Source organism: Acinonyx jubatus, chromosome D4, assembly GCF_027475565.1.
Source record: "Acinonyx jubatus isolate Ajub_Pintada_27869175 chromosome D4, VMU_Ajub_asm_v1.0, whole genome shotgun sequence".
NCBI lineage: Eukaryota > Metazoa > Chordata > Mammalia > Carnivora > Felidae > Acinonyx > Acinonyx jubatus.
In genome coordinates, this window is record NC_069391.1 from 50,955,134 (window position 1) to 50,972,917 (window position 17,784).

The window sequence follows — 17,784 nt, forward strand, 5'->3', positions numbered from 1 at the left end:
GTGGTACTTAGAGAATCAGAATACTGGTTTTGGACTCTGACACACTTGACTTCAAACCCTGGCTTGTCTGATTAGTAGCTCTGTGAGCTCAGGGAAGATACTTAGGGCACTACACACATGTGCATGCACACATACACACATATACACACACACCAAGCATCCTGCCTCCTCTATAAAGCAAGAATAACAATGGCACCTATTGTTGATGTAGGATTAAATGAGATCACATTTGCAAAGTGCTTTGTGTAATACCCAGTGTATAGACAGAGCTCCATAAACCAGCCATAATAATTTAAATGATTAGTAAATAATAATTGTTTTCATTTATGTACTAATATACTATATTTTTTATTGAACACATGAATATATGATAATATAATTAATATATAAGATAACATATTTTATCCCATATATAATGTTATATTATATTTATTTCCTATAAATTGCTGAAAAATGCAAGCCTACATAGTTGGTTTGGAAATATTCTACACATGTCTGATTTTGATTAACTTATTTAAGTGGTTAAAATAACTAATATAGTGAGCATACAGACACATTCATTTAGTACAGTAACTTTCCAAAAATCCTTGTTTATTTTTATTATTGAACACTTACTATGTATCAGAAACGATGTTATGTACTTCGCATACATTATTTTAAATTAATTCTCACATAACCCCACTCGCCAGATTGAAATTCTGGCTTGGGATTTGGGTTATTTTATTATACTAATAATTATTATTCAAATCAAAGGGAGAATGGGTCTAGATCTCAGGCCTTGACCTATTCCTTCTCCGTTCCCTCACATAAAATACATTTGCCTGGAAATATAACCCATGACGGAATTAGCTACTCACTTACTGATAATACCAACAGGACATGGAATGTTTTTCAGGAATCATTGACCCTGAGTCATGATTTGGTTGATGATACCTGGCATAACACAAAACTACCATTTAAGAGAAAGGAGCCTTATATACAAAATGATGTTGTGTGACTAGGAGGTCCATGAAAACCTGACCAGGTCACCAGATCTGCCAGGGAGAATTGTCAAAACTCACAGGGGACAGGCGAGTGGCTAAATACCCAAAGCCCTTTTCCTTACTGTCCCTAAACACCAATCAGGGACCTCTAGGCCCCTGTCATAGAAAGGCAAGAATGCCACTGAAATTCGAGTTCTCAGCAGAATCAGTCTTCAGGGGGTAAAACTAACACAATATTGCCTGTGCAGTCATCCAGGTCAACCAGGGGAAAGTCTCAAACTGCAGCCAAGTGAAGTGATGAAGGGATCTCTGAAAGGCAATCCCGGAAGGCCAGATCTGATGGGTACCGGTCCAGCAAGCCCCAGACAGTACCAGCAGAGTAAGCCATGTGGGATCTGAGACTGTTTCCTTTCCCAGGGCTCTATGTGAACTTTTAGGACTCTTGACCCTTTTCTAGCATGTTCCAGATTATTTATGATCCTCAATGGTATAGATAATTCAGACATGGTGGATCAGCCAGGTATAGTATAAATTTTCTCACATCTCAGAAAAGATTTTTAACATTGCATACTGAATCAGTGTGAAAATGTTGGTGTTCTTTGGCATTTGTGATATTTTAGTTGTAAGTGAATGAGCTCTTCTAGGAGTCAAAAGCACTTTCTTATTTTCTTATTTACAAGTCACATAGATCCAAATATCATGGATCGTTTAAGAGACTAAAACAAGACCTGTCAAGTGGTTAAAATAATTGATAAAAATGGTATATACTCACATACAAACAGAATAATGCAATGATGTCCAAAAGAGATCTATTCTAGTTTTGTTGTATATATACTGCTTTAAAATTTCTCATGGAATTGGACCTGGGCTGAACACAACTGAAGATTCTAGAATTGGGAGTAGAGGGGGGTAAAAGCAGCAGAGGTAGGTGTGAGAGGAGGAGAAGGCAGTTGGGGAAAGAAAACAGAACTGGGGCCAGCAGAGAACCTAGCTTGTTCCCACTGCCTCTCATACTGGAGCCCAATGCATTCCCTGTCACAGCTCCTTCCCTGCTGCCAGCCTCCCAGGGGCAGCTGCTCCATGTCTCAGTCAGCCAGATAACTGCCCAACTCTTGAGGCTAAACTTCTTCCTGTCCTCACCTTCTCTTCAAATCTCCCACTCAACAGAAGTCAAGAGAAAATTGGGGTTTCAGATATCGGTGGGGACAAAAGGCCCTCTCAAAATCCACATCAAGCATGAGAGGAGAGGTCAGTATTTGAAATGAAAATGAAGGGCCCCCCTCGTGATCCATTGGTAGGGAGGATGTAAGCCTCTCTGAAATTCATAGCAAGGAAACAATGTAAGGTCAGTGTCTCTGACACAAGTTCTAACAAGCATCCCCTTGATGCTAAAGAGCCTCACCTTGCTTCTCCTTAGAAGCAAGGTGAGGCTCTTCCAGACCTGGAGCAGAAATCCAAAGATGTATTAGATTTCAGGAATAGGCAGCGGAACAAATCCTAATTACAAAATCTTCTTCTGGTATCTAGCAAAATGCATGGAAATTAATACATAAACAAAAGCAGCCAAAAAAGGAAAGGAGGTTAAGCCATATGATATGAATGTTAAAAAAATGTCAGGCAAAGAAAGACAACAAAAGACTTCTTTGCAGCTTTCTTTCTTTCCTTCCTTCCTTCCTTCCTTTATTTATTTTCATTTTCATTTTATTTTTATTTTTTTTAGTTTGTTTACTTATTTACTTATTTTTGAGAGAGCATGAACACACAAGTGGGGGAGGGGCAGAGAGGGAAACAGAATCCCAAGCAGGCTCCCTCCCCTCTTTCAGTGCAGAGCCCTGAGGAGGGAATCGAACTCACTAGCCTAACAGTGAAATTATGACCTGAGCCAAAATTAAGAGTCTGACGCTTAAGGGACTGAGCCACACAGGAGCCCCTGTCACTTGCTTTGTAACTCCATCCTTCCAGAAATTAAACTAAAGAAAGAAGGATTGTAAAATTCTGTATTTCTTGTATTTCCCAGTTTGAACAGAGGTAGAGTGTGGGAGAGAATAGGCAGCTCATGGGAAAACCAAGGAAAATACTTAAAGAGGAGAAAGAAGCTCCTACATGTTTGAAGATCCAAATCGCAGGTGAAGGTCTGCTTGGGATCTGGGATGATCAGGGGAGCAACCCAAAGCAATGGGAGTGGGGTATATTCCTGAAGAAATAGGTCCTATTACACGGCACTTCATGGACTCTTACAACAGAGAATTCAAGTCCTCTGACAAAGATTGCATCCAGCTAATTTCTCCCTGCCCCAATGCTTCAGGCTGCAGATAAATGAACAGAAATCTATACTTATCCCTCAAACTGCAGCTGAGAGAGGAAGAAAAGTAGGCTTAGAAAAAGAAAGGAGGGTGGTGAGGAGTATGTACTCATAATCTCTCAATCCAAAGAGAAAACTGGTCAGAGATACCTACATTATACATTAAATATAAACAAGAAGAAAAGTGGCATGGCAACTATGCACACACTAAAAGGAAAAAAAAAAAAAAGAAAAAGAAAGGAAGGAACATAGCAGACAAAAGACAGATGATGAACCTGGTCTCAAAGAAAATGTGCCCCCCCAAAACAGGATGATACTCCTTGGAAATGTGTTAAAATTTTTAACATTAAAAAAATTTTTTTAATGTTTATTTTTTAGAGAGAGAGACAGAGACAGAGAACAAGAAGGTAAGGGCAGAGAGAGAGGAGACGCAGAATCTGCAGTAGGGTCCAGGCTCTGAGCTGTCAGCACAGAGCCCGATGTGGGGCTCGAACTCACAGACTGCAAGATCATGACCTGAGCCAAAGTCGGATGCTCAACCAACTGAGCCACCCAGGTGCCCCAAAATTTTTAACATTTTTAAAATATCTGAACTCGATGGGGAGCCTGGGTGGCTCAGTCGGTTGAGCGTCCGACTTCAGCCCAGGTCATGATCTCGCGGTCTGTGGGTTCGAGCCCCACATCGGGCTCTGTGCTGACAGCTCAGAGCCAGAGCCTGTTTCAGATTCTGTGTCTCCCTCTCTCTCTGACCCTCCCCTGTTCATGCTCTGTCTCTCTCTGTCTCAAAAATAAATAAACATTAAAAAAAATATCTGAGTTTGATAAAGGAAGATTGTAAAACTATAGAATGTGTTGGAAATGCATGCTGCCAAACTAAGGAGATTAACGGACTACCAAAACAGGGGCATAACATAAGTAAATAAGAGCAAAGAAAGAAAAAAATAGATGTGGCTGAATTCATTAATTTGAAAGAAAGAGTTGAAGTAATGGCAATGACTGTAGATGAGAATGACAAAGAGGTTATAGCAAATAAAGAAGATATCCTATATAGAAACAATAGATCAAGAAAAGATTCACCACTTCATATTATAAAAACAAGTAAACAAAATCACAAAACAGTAAGTGTTGACAAGGATATGGAGAAACTGAAATCATTGTGAATTGTTGGTGGGAGTGTAAAATGGTGAAGCTGGTATGGAGAGTGGCATGGCAGTTTCTCAAAAAATTAAAAATCGAATCACCATATGATCCAGCAATTCCACTTTTGGTCTGTACCCAAAAGAAGTGAAACCAGGAACTTGAACAGATATTTGTGTAAAAGCATGTTTGTGTCAATAGCAGCATTATTCACAATAACCAAAAGGTGGAAGCAACCAGAATATTCAACAACAGAGGAATAAATAAAACAATGGCAGATATAAACAATGGAATATTTTTCAGCCTTAAAAAAGAAGGAAATTCTGACACATGACACTTACAATATAGATGAATTTTGAGAACATTATGCGAAGTGGAAGAGGCCAGTCACAATAGGACAAATACTGCATGAGTCTGCTTATATGAGGTACCTAGAGTTATCATATTCACAGAAACAGGAAGTAGAATGATCGTTGCTAGCGGTAGGTGGAGCGGGGAATAGGGAATGCGTTTAATGCATAGAGTTGCAGTTTTGCAAGATTAGAAAGTTCTAGAGATGGACAGCAGTAATGTTGGCATGACAGCATTAATGTACTTAATGCCACTGTACTGTACGCTTAAAAAATGGATACAAGGATCAATTTTATGTGCATATTTACCACAATTTTTAAAAATCAAAACTTAAAAAAATAGACGATCCATTACATAGATAATTTGGTGTCCTTGAAGTAGAGAATCCAACAAATCAAACAAAAAAAATATTTAAGCTGTAATAAAGGAGTTTCCATAAAATGAAAAACCTGGAAATAGAAGAGAATCTAAGAACTCTCATACATAATGATCTGTATAGAGACATGTCCAGGTTTTTAAACTGAACTTCAAAAGAATGAATAAACAAACCAGTTACTTATATGGAAACAAATATCCACCTGGCCTTGGAATGTTTTTATAGCACTGTTTAACTTACCATTCTAATTCTTTTGACATTACTGGCCAAACTCTAAGGTAAAGAAATTATGATATGAGAATATTATACCCAGTTAAGTTCATATTCAAATAAAGAAGTGCCATAAGAAAGCATCCGCGAACTTGAAAAAACTCACAAAATATGGCAATCATGAACTCTTTTTTTTTTAATTGTTTTAACGTTTATTCATTTTTTTGAGAGACAGAAACAGAGCACAAGTGGTGGAGGGGCAGAGAGAGAAAGAGAGAGAGAGAGACAGAATCTGAAGCAGGCTCCAGGCTCCACAAGCTGTCACACAGAGCCCCAGCTGATGCTTGGGAACTATGAGATCATGACCTGAGCTAAAGTTGGAAGCTTAACCGACTGAGCCCCAGGGCACCCTAATCATGAACTCTTCTAGAAAGAAACTACTTGAGAATAAAATCAAGGTAAATCCAGAGATGATTCAAAACAAATCATGCAGGAATAGAGAAGCCTTCGTAATAAATTGGTACTCAACACTAAACGATTTAAATACTACACTAAGACTGAACAATTGGAGTACTTGTGTTTATAGGACAGAATACAAATATATAAAATTTTTAAAAAATTAATTGCCTATTTTTTTTTAATTTTTTTTAACGTTTATTTATTTTTGGGACAGAGAGAGACAGAGCATGAATGGGGGAGGGGCAGAGAGAGGGAGACACAGAATCGGAAACAGGCTCCAGGCTCTGAGCCATCAGCCCAGAGCCCGACGTGGGGCTTGAACTCAGGGACCACGAGATCGTGACCTGAGCTGAAGTCGGACGCTTAACCGACTGAGCCACCCAGGCGCCCCTTAATTGCCTATTTTGATGCTGCAACAAACAGAGTCCATATCGTATGGGCTTACAATATCAATCCTTTATCTCGCTTGCATTAGGTAAGGGCCAAGACTCACTTGCGGCTCTGCTGGGTCTATCTCCACATGTTTCCTCCTTGCTGAAACCCTACAGATGGAGCAACCCCTCTTTAGCACATGCCGTTTGCACTGGGGAGGGCTACAGCAAGATGTCTCAAGCCAAAGAACACATTCACATTAAAACCTTTGGCTTAGAAGAGGCAAATGGCATGCTCCATCACAATTTATTGGCCCAAGCAGGTCACGTGGCCAAGCCAAAGTCACTGAGAGTGGATTTTAACTATCTGTGGGGTAGATGAAGCAGGACGAAGTGCAAAACCACGAATCGCATCTTTTCTGTCAGGAAGCCAACTGATACTTTACAAAAACAAAACATCATGATTTAAATCTCTTCATGATTTTCCCCCTTAATTTTCAAGGAGTTTTATATGAATTTGTACCTCGTGTGGTAAAGAAACATTTACATGAAGTACAGAGATTCCTTTCGTTTTGCTTCACTATAGTTTTCCCTGTATTAAATTCCAGTAAAATTAAATACAGTCCTTCTTATTTATATACAGCATATATAGTATGATCCCATTTTAATAAAATAATTTCTATCTATTCATCTTTTTTATCTGTGATTACCTACAGAGATATACCTAGAATGAGGTTCACCACTGTCAATGTAGATTAATTATCTCTACGGGATGGTTTTTCATTTTCTTTTTTTCTTTGTGTGTTATTTTCTTAACATAGGATTTATCACTGTTTTAAAATTGCAAAAAAATGCCAATCATGAACATAATAAATGTATATCTCGTCTACTACTTGGAAATTCTTTTAAAAGTCTTTAAACCTTTTTTTTTAAACATAATTTAATGTATTTCCCAGGCTCCCATAATTTCAGGAACATGTGCCAACATAATAGGGGAGGTATTTGTACCAGGGGAGTAGAAGGAACATCTGATCCTCCACTCATCTCTCCATGCTGGTTGTCCTGAAGCAGCCTATGTTCACATCTACATGGCTCACATAGTCAGTCAGGTGACTTTCTCCTCTTCTCCCACTCCACATTTGGGGCACAGGGCCGTCAGTGAGGCTGACCATGGTGTTACTTGCCTAAAATCATCAAGAAACAATTCCCTCCCTGATGTCTTGGCAGCTCCCGGGAACTGTATTCCAGAAGCAGGAAACCAGGCCAGGTGGGCCTATGGAGAATCCCCATTATGCTCTGAGAAAGACATGAAGCTAAACACAGGCAAACAATAATGTGAGGGCTGAGTCCTCTCTTGCTCCCACCCCTGAGAATAGATCAGGAAACTCCAGAGCTCTGGTAGTGACATCCCTCTGTCTCTGGCCCTACCCTAATTCTTGGCAATATTTTCCTATCTAGGGACACCAGGAGGAAGGAAGTTGCTCTTTCTTGAGGCAGATATCAGTGAAGTTACCATCCGAGACTCCTGAATAATGCTCTTCCTCTCTCAGAGGCATCTAGCATCAACTAGTTAATGTGATCAGGTGTTTGGACTGCAAAGCCAGGAAAGCTTCTAGCCCCACTGCATCCCTCCTCTGAAGCTATCTGCTTGCTGAGTGGAGTGAAGGAAAGGAGGAAAAATTATCTAAAGGAAGGTTGGAGAAAACCTTCCTTTAATAACTTAAAACTACTGTTTTGCTTTATTAACACTGAATCCAAAAACTCTGTGATCTCAACCTAGAAGGTAGCTTACCTGCCAGGTTACAGACTATTATTTTTGCTTTTGGAAAGGAGATGCTCACAGTTGGTGCAGAAGAGGTTGAGAGTGAGTCTGATTTGCTGGAAGACTAACCTCTGTTTATCTCCAAAATAAACACAAACACATTTTGTCTTTGTCTCCCAACAAGCCAAGGGCTTGCAGACCAAGAGAATGCCAGGAAGTCTGAAATATCAGAGAGGGGAGTGAGGAGGATATTCAAGTAGGCCAACAACGGGATTTGTGGCTGGTGGGATACCACAGCTAGACAGACTCTCAGAGAGAAGGCAAAAGGAAGAAAAAATAACAACACAACAAAAGAGAAAAGGGAAATGCGTTAATAAAGAGAAAAGAAATTTAAAAAGGCAATTACAGGTCTGAACTTAACTTGAGGAAATCCTTCTGGACTAATAAGGGTACATGATGCAGGATAAATCAAATAATTTCCAGGACTTTCCTAAGACTTAAAGGTATACATACATGATGTGTGTGCAGGAAGACTCATCCAATATGTATAAAATTTTGAAAACACCTTTGCTTTCCACTGGAACATTAATCATAAGACCATTTAAAATGAAGAAACATCTGCTCAAATACATGAGTGTCCAAAATCATCCATGGAGGCCTTATATGCCCCAGATGACACATCTTCCTGCTTAACTACCAGGGACATTTTCTTTACTCTTACAGGGAGTCACTGTAGCATATCACATTTCCCAAACGAGTAATGTTGCCTCTAATTCAGTAGGAATTAAAAGTAGGAAAGAGTATAAGAGAAAAAAAAATCTCATAAGTAAACAAATCTTATAAATAAGTCGAAATCTAGAAACATTATCAGAGGTTCTCAGAAAACTAGTTTTATTTTTGAAACAAAAATCTTTGCTCAATTATGCCTGAGTATTTTATTAAATTGTGGCAGTGCTCCACCTCATTCCAAAGAATCTGATGCATGTGATAAGTGCAATTAAATATTTGTGATGTAAACATTGGCAACCTCCCATGCTATAGGTCTTACTCTTTTCCTCAATATTCATAGCCAGAGGGTCAAGTTTCCAAAATCACCAGCCAGTACTAATGGAAACGAAGGATTCTGTTGTCAGAATGAACACTGTGAAAATGTACCTTACCATTGATATTAAGACTTTTCTGAACATCAATTATCAAATGGTAAGTGGCTAGATTGTGTATGAAGAGCAAAATAAGCTAAGGTTTTGAAAGCCATTGGAAGAACAATGGCATAGCAACTGTCTCCCCATTATTTCTGATCCATTTCTTACCAGCACTTCTCATAAATTCAGAGCTACACTGATAATCTATGTCAAATGGCTTTAATCTCTCGGTAATTTCCAGGCAAAAGAACTTTAGTATATCACTTAGGACTAGTGTCATCTAAGATTTACAAAGGACCAAATACTAACTTTCCTAAATAAATTTAATCTTGAACCAGGAGCTCATATATTTTATTTAGCAAATTATCACCAACATTATTGTTACCTTTAAAAAATCTATCTCTAAAGGGGGCTCTTTTCCTTTGCAAACATTGCCTTACTGTTTTATGCTTTATATTTTCCCCCATTCTAAAGGTTAGGAGTTACTTTATTAGAAGCAGGTTTCATATAATGATCTTAGGGAATTTTAGAAAATTTGATGCCCAAAGTAAATACCCTAGGTAGAATATAAGAATGTAGTTTAATAGTTACATTGTTCCTTTTTGATGCTATGAAAATATTCCAGTTTTACTAGAGCTCCCATAAGGACATGGCCTTTGGAGTTCATCTTGACATTTATGAAAAAGTGGTACCTGTTTATAATTCTGATCCTTATGGAGCAGAAAATACACTCCTCCATGATTTTGCTCTTAAATGCATTTGATTTCTAAGTTAGACTCTAGTGCTACAACTAAGGTGTTTCCCTTGCTTCCATTTTGAAGAGCTCATAGCATATGTTCTAGAATGCCAATATTTCTTAATCAACCCTAAATTGTTCACTGGTTTTATACAGTACATAAGAATGAGAGTATATTTCTTCATATGTAGCTGTCCAGCCTCCTGAACACATTTCCTAATCAAATCCTCATGTTTCACTCATAGATGCTCTTTATATCTGGGTGGGGACAATCTCCCCAAAGTTCAAGTCTGAGGTCACAGGCCTCTTTTTAAACCATAGGGACTGAGGGCCTGGCAGGAGTTGGGGAAATGAACGGAGTGAGCCACAGGCATTTAGGGAGTTGGGGCTACCCTCTTGCCCCCATGATTTTCATGTTACATTTGATATTATGGGGATTCTTTTAAAGAATGAACAAAGTTAGTTCCCCATATATACATCAGCTGCTGAGAATTTGCCATGATTCTTGGTTGAGAATGAAAACATGGATCCATAATTGTGTACGATTAACAGTAAAATTGTTTTTCCCAGGGGCTGGAAAAAGGAACGCCATAATTAGGAACATTGCAGGGGTGTATAAGATGAGCATTCTACACTGGAAAGCATTAAGCAAGGGGTTTTACAGCACATGAAATTCAGCACGGTTTTTACTTTATGCTCCTTCATGGAGAAAGAAACTGTTACATCATCCCCTCTGGGGACAAATCACCCATTTGGGCAAAAAGAGCCACACTATGAATGAGGGGGCAAGGATGGCTTATCAACACAGATGTCTTTTTTTGAACTAGTTAAAGGGAAATGCTTTTCTTCAATAAAAGTGTGCTTTGAGATCTAATCTTTCGTAGGGTCATTTCTTGCTTGCAACTTGTAGGACCTACAGACCACTGAATTCTCACATTATGAAAGGAACATTACCAAATGCATACTTGATTCTCCAGGAGATATGGGACACTGACTCTGAAATAAAACCAGTGAACAGAATTCCCTTCCCAGCCCATAGGCAAGAGAAAGGCTTGCTAATGATGTTGGAGCCATTTGTAGGCAGGTGTGAGCCAACTTCCCGATAGGGAAGTTCCACATCAGAGACCGCAGCATCACACCTGGAACTAATTGGCCTCCTTTTTTGGCAAATTCAAAAACTAGGCCAAAGATTAAATAGACCTTGGAGACTGTATAACCACTTCCGTTTCTAAGTGCCGTCAACCCCAGGGCAGGAAGGAGGAATGCTGGGGAGGTGGCCCAGAGAAAGGGCTGCCCCACTGGCCCTGCACCTGCACCAGAAACACACTAAACAGACTTCAGCTTTCAAAGCCCTAAATGTAAATGTTTGTGCATTATTCTAATGATTTCTTTCAGGATGGCGAGTTCCATTTTTCTGCACTCTGTGCTGAAAATATTCACTTTTAAAGGTAGATGTGTACACAAATACAAAATAACACTTTTAGTAACATCACATACTCTGGAGAAGTGGGATGTAAAATATGAGACTGTTCAAGAAGATGAGTTATCTAAAAATAACCTGGAGTTCCTTCATTTTAGAAGATCATTGAATTTTCCTTTCAATTGATATAAACAAAATGAATGTGTTTGTTAAAATTACATTTGTTCATCATCTTTTTCAGCCAGCCTTTCCTCTGACCAAGTCCCCCTCTGAGGCTGAGCATACAAACATAAAAAGACCTTGTCTACAGGAACTCACAGTCTGATGGTTGAGAAAGACTAACAAGCAGACGATTAAAATGAAGTGTTATAATTACATAATTGGCAAAGGGAAACAGAGGGCCCTCTTTGAATACAGAAGGGGGATGAGGTGGGAAGAAGCAGCTGTGTGATTTGTTCATGTGTTTGGTCTGGAGTCCATGAAGACTCTCAGGACAGAAGGGCCCTTGGCACGGCACGCTCCCCGCTCCATCCTGAAGTGTTGGTTAAGCAACCAGGTGGAGGGGGTTGGGTGGCTGTGGAGAATTGTGGGGTCGGTGGGTAGAAACCCTGAGTCCAGGGGAGTAACTATTAGAGATAAGGCTGCAGAGTTCAGTGGAAGCCAGATCTCAAGAGCTTTGTACACTGCACAAAAGAGGTTGGGCTGACCTTGGAGGAAATGAGAAGACTTTGAAGTCTTTTAATCCAGGGAGTGCCATTAGTAGCTTTGTGTGTTGGCAACACCCTCTGGCTCCAGTGGGAAGAATGATTAGGAGGGTGAGGACCTAAAGTCAGGGAAAATAGGCAGAAGGCTGTGGCTGTAACCTGATGAAGGATGATGTGGATCTGGACTGGGGGTGAGGGCAGAGATCTGGGGACTGCATTCAGAGACATCCAAAAGGAAGGACTAAGCGAGTGACACTGAATGTTGGGGAAAGGAAAGACAAGGGTGCATCCCAGGTTTCCAGCTTGGTTTATCTAGGGCAGTTTAAAATCTACCGCCTGAAATTACCTGTTCTCATGGGAAGAGATGTCATAAATCATTCACTCATTCCTTCCTTCATGTATCTATTCAACATACATGGACTGAGTGTGCCAGGTCCTGAGATGCTGGGGATACAGCACTGAACAAAGCTGTAAAACTCTCTGCCCTGGTGGAGATTACATCCCAGTAGAGAGAGAAAGATAATAGACAAACATATTAAAATGTGTCAGATGGTGATATTGGCTAAGGGAAAAGCGGTGGGGGTGGGGGGTGGATGGCCAGATGAGGAGCTGCAGAGTGATAGAGGGATGTTAGGGTAATGCAGCGTGGTCTGACAAGATGAGCCTTGAGCAGAGACCTCCAGAAAGTGGAGAAAGAAAGGGAAAAAGTGGTCCTGGAAGAGGGAGCTGCCAGTGCAAAGGTTTGGGGGCTAAGACTGATGCTGTTAGGAACAATCCTTACCCAACACAGAGGCTGCCATCCTCCAAGAGCAGTTCCTGTAACAAGGCTTCTCAGAGGCTGTATTCTGTCCCTACTCCCATCCCCCCAGTTAAATACTGCAATTCTCTCTGAAAGAAATGCTGGAGACCTGAGAGCAAAAACATCTTGTGCTTATTGGACTAGGGAACTCTCAAGTTGTGGGAAACAGCAGGTTTGTTACCATCTGGGAGTGAACAGTGAAGGAGACTCTACATTTACTCCTGCAAGCAACCGTGGCATGGGAAAGACAGGATCAAATGTGTGCGTGGACAAAGAGAAGTCTCCCCGAGCACGAGCACGGAGAACCCATGCCAGCAGACCCTACCATCATCATTTCAGAGCAAAGAGAGGTTACAGCAATCCCAGACAAGGAGCGCCCTCCCTGCAACCCACTTTCAATCAAAGGGCTAAAGAGGCATGTGTCTAAGCACCAGTTTCTAGGACAGCAAAGAAGAAATTCTAAAGGGCTGGAAGACAGGTGCAAAGGGCATGTCTGGTGGTCTCTAAGTCCTTGGAGGAGGATGCAAGTAGTGAATAGAGCCACAGGTGGAACCCGTGCAACAGCAGCCTCAGAAGCATGTCCAGAGGTGGAGAAGCTCACTAGAGAGGCTAAGAAATGGTCAGAGAAGTAGAAGGAAACCCAGGAGAGCCTGGGCCAGGGGATTAGAGAGCTTTAAGTCAAGAGAGAGCAAATCCTGCCGGGGAATCAAGGGAGATGAGGCTGATACATCCCCACTGCATCCAAAAGCCAAAATGGAAGGCTTTGGGAGTGAGTAACAGATGATGAGTACGTTTCTCTCTCAAAAATGTCATGGAGGAGAGATAGAAATGGACATACAATTAGGCAGGAATTTTGTGGAGTTTTGTGCATACGTTTGTTTTGATGGGGATGTTAAAAGATAAACTGAAGTATATTAAAAATTTTAAGAGTTTATTTGAGCAAAAATCTACTCAAATTGGGCAGTGACAAGAGAGAAGTGGGTAGGAGGACTCTACTGGCAGGAGCTAGAGGCAAGACTTTAATGTTTTTATTTTATTTTTTATTTTTTAGTGTTCTTATTTATTTTTGAGACAGAGAGAGACAGAGCATGAGCAGGGGAGGGGCAGAGAGAGAAGGATGGGAAGCAGTATCCGGGCCTTGAGCTGTCAGCACAGAGCCCGACGCGGGGCTCGAACTCACAGACTGTGAGTAAGATCATGACCTGAGCCGAGGTCAAACGATCAACCGACTGAGCCACCCAGGCGCCCCTAGAGGTAAGACTTTTATAGAGAAGACACGGAATCCAAGCAAGGAAGTTATTTGGTTGGCTATCGCTTAAACAGGTGCCTTATTGGGAAAGACTTCTTGGCTGTTTGTGAGTAGTTGTCTTTAGGTTTTGATTTCTTAATCTTAAGGCATTACAGGCTTAGGTTTGGTTTCCTGATGTAAGATGCTAAAACATTAGAAGCACTTCAGTCTAATGGCCTCTTTGTTTCATTAATGTAACAGGGAAAACATAAAGATGGTTAAATGTTGAGAATACAGAGCCAGTAAAAAGGGAGACATTGCCAATCTAGGAAGAGAATGAGAAGCAAGGCCAGACTGGGACTAGAGTTCTGACAACAGGGAAAGAGAACCAGGTGTGAGTGTGCAGATGTAGGGGCCGGAAGCTGCAATGTCAAATAATGATTTATCTTTTAAATGTCTGTTTTATTTCTCTTCCTCTACCTGCCTATAGATGGCTTTCTATACCCATAGTCCTCAGTGGAAAAAAAAACCCTCAGCTTTCAGTTTCAAAACAGAGTTCCTCAAGTCCCTGGTAAGGCATGTCTGAAAGCTGAGTGTTTTTGATTTGTAAGAGCTGGGGCTTGTTGAAAGAAAAAAGCCAGAGCTGGAAGATGCAAGGCAGGCCTGGCAGACGAGAGCATAGGCCTGTAAAATCAGTCAGAGGGTGGCAGGAGGAAGCCATGGAAAGGGGGAGGAATACGATGTCAAAGTGAATTTTCCCATCACGCAGGAAGGAGGTAAAAATCCCTTCTTGGCTGAGAGGAAATCTTGAAGACATTAAGAGAGGAGAGCCCAAAGGTGGGCGTGCTCTGTGCCTCAGCCCTCAGAGTCAAAACCAGCAGGTGGGTAGAGACAGGACAGAAATACCCAGATAGGCTTAGGGAACTGCAGCACTTCACAGGATGCCTCAGTCACATGGGACATCCAGAGTAGAGAAAATGTGGCAACAACAATGGCATATTAAGCAGGAAGGGCCTGAAATAGCTCCCCTCCTCCCACCCCATAAGTCTCCCTGGCCTCCAGTAGACATTTAATGCACCTAACAAATTTTTATATATTTTTTAAATGTTTTCTTAAGTAAACTCTAACCCTAGCATGGGGCTCAAACTTACAACGCTGAAATCAAGAGTCACATGCTCTACTGACTGAGCCAGCCAGGTAGCCCTCAAACGTGTGTATTTTTGAGCACACTACACAGCCATAACTAGGTGGCAGGGAGGTCAGCCCATCTTTGACACTCAGGGCCTAGGACAATGGCACAACAGCCATCTTGGATATCGTTGGTTGGTCTGCCAGAGGAAAGAGTATTCTGGAGGTTCTTGCCCAGGTAATTAAATGTTTACCTTGACTCACCTCATCTTTGCTAGTTAGTCAAATGAACCACATGGCTCCAGATACCCATGGGTGGGGGGGGGCTGGAAAGTATAATTGAGAGATATTTGGTAAGCAGTACTAATGATTGCCACATCTTCCTTGGTAAAAGGGAGCATTGTACCAGCCAGAACACTGGGTGGCTCGGGGTGCAGGGGCAGTCATGAGAAGCTGATGAAGGAAAAGGTGCGTCTCAGGGTGGACAATGTTACTGAGCAGAGGTGGAGCTGAGCAGGGGTGGGTGGGGTCCAGGAGGAGAACCACATGCTACACCAGCCACAGATGCTTCAGCAGAGGGTGCAGAAAGCACAGGGGCCAGAGCCATGGCCTGGGGGCGTGGGAAGGCAGAGTAATGGTCAGTAAAGAATGAAGGACAGCACATGGACAGCTGCATGTATCTCCCTTGGCCCAGGAAAGCTACCAATTCTTTAAATTGAATTGAGAGAGTTAAATTCAGGATTGACCATATTTAAAGCTATAAGTGACTGAGTTATCTGGAAGTAGCAAAAGAAGTATATGTCACCATCAGAGGAAAAGAGAGGAGCTGTGAGAAATTCTAGTCCAGTTATACAGTATAAATAAATAATGACAAGCATAGGACTGTACATATAAGCTGTGATTGGGACGTTTCTGCTCTGATGAGTAAATGTGCGGTGGGGTAGGAGGGAGCAGAGATTAGTAGCACTATAAACACCAAGACATGCATGTGCGAAGGCCTCTATTTTCTTTGTAAATGATGAAACCGCTGGAAACGTGAGGCTGGCCCAACAGTCAGTAACCCTTAGTGGTGTCTACCCCGGGGAGCACAAGCACTAGCAGGTACCAGTGTCCCCACCCCTATACCAGGCAGGCACTTGGCATCCTGGGCCTGGATGGAAGGGAGAACAGCGTGTAGCCCAAGCTCTTACCCAGGCAGCGCACATTTGATTCAACAGTTCAACCCAGTCCACACTCTCCTGGAGAGAAGTCAAAATATGGCCCCTGCCTCAGGGAAGCGGGGAGAGGGAGGCAGTAAAGATCCTGTTCACAGCATTTTGGCATCTGCAGTGAGGTCACATTGGGTGGTTGTGTGTATCTGACTCTAATGAGTGAAAAGAGAACAAACATCGGAATCAGACTGAGGTTCAAGTCCTGGCTCTTCCAGCTACCTTCAAAGTGCAACCTCTCTGAATCAGTTTTCCCATCTATAAAATGGGCAGAAATGCAATTCCCTTAAGTGTTTGAATGGGATAGTCCTGGAATATAGGAAGTATTATAAAATAAGATTCCGCTTGCATTTCTGTCCATTAGTGACCTATCTGTTCATTCAGAGAATTTATATCCTGCCATCCTTCCTGATGTGAAGTATTCTCTAGCAGTCCCAGTAAATCACTTGAAAAATCAAATTCAAAGGCATGTTGGACAAATCAGAAGTGTAAACGTTATGTAATGAATGACACAAACAGTAATTGAGCTTTGACAATCCTCACTCCCCCCTCTCTCCCTGGCAAGACCTGTTCTGTTGCATTATGTCACAACATGGGAGTAAAAGGCTGATAAGGAATTTTATTAAAAGTTCCAATCCCTGCCCTTCAACCTAACGACAACAAAATTTAATTGAGCAGCCCGTGATTCTCTCCGGGTTTGGAAACTTTTCGGGCTTATTTTTGTGTATGGGAGGTTGGAGATATTTCTACATTAGCACCAGGTACTATGAGATAATGAGTGAGTTAGAGAGAATATTAACTCACTAACCATAGTATTCCATTATCTTTTGCTGCATAACAAACTTCCCAACACTCTGTGGCTTAAAACAACAATTTATTTTTCTTTCTCATGGTTTTAAGGTTGACGGACTCAGATGAGCGGTGCTCACTTGGGGCTTCTCCATGCAGTTGTGAACAAATGGTAGGCTGGGGCTGGGGTCCTCTGAAGGCTGGCTAGGACCTGGGTGGGGTGGCTGGTGACTGGGTAAGCACCTCTCACCCAATGGGGCTTCTCCTTTCTCAGTCAAAATGGTAGAATTTAAGCTTGACAATTCATTTCCCTGGAGGAAGCAGTAGATGATTTAGGATAATTGTAACACTTAATTTGGAAGAAATGTGGGTGAGACAGGCCTGAGAAGGTCCAATGGAGGCATCAGGGCATAGTGGTTAAGAAGATGGGCTTTAGGGACACCTAGGTGTCTCAGTCGGTTAAGTGTCCGACTCTTGATTTTGGCTCAGGTCATCATCTCACAGTTCTTGTGGGATGGAGCCTTGCATCAGGCTCTGTGCTGACTGCACAGAGCCTACTTGGGATTCTCCCTCTCCCTCTCTCTCTCTCTCTGCCCCTCCCCTGCTCCTGCACAAGCACATGTGTGTGCATGTGCACTCTCTCTCTCTAAATAAATGAATAAACATTAACAAAAAAGAA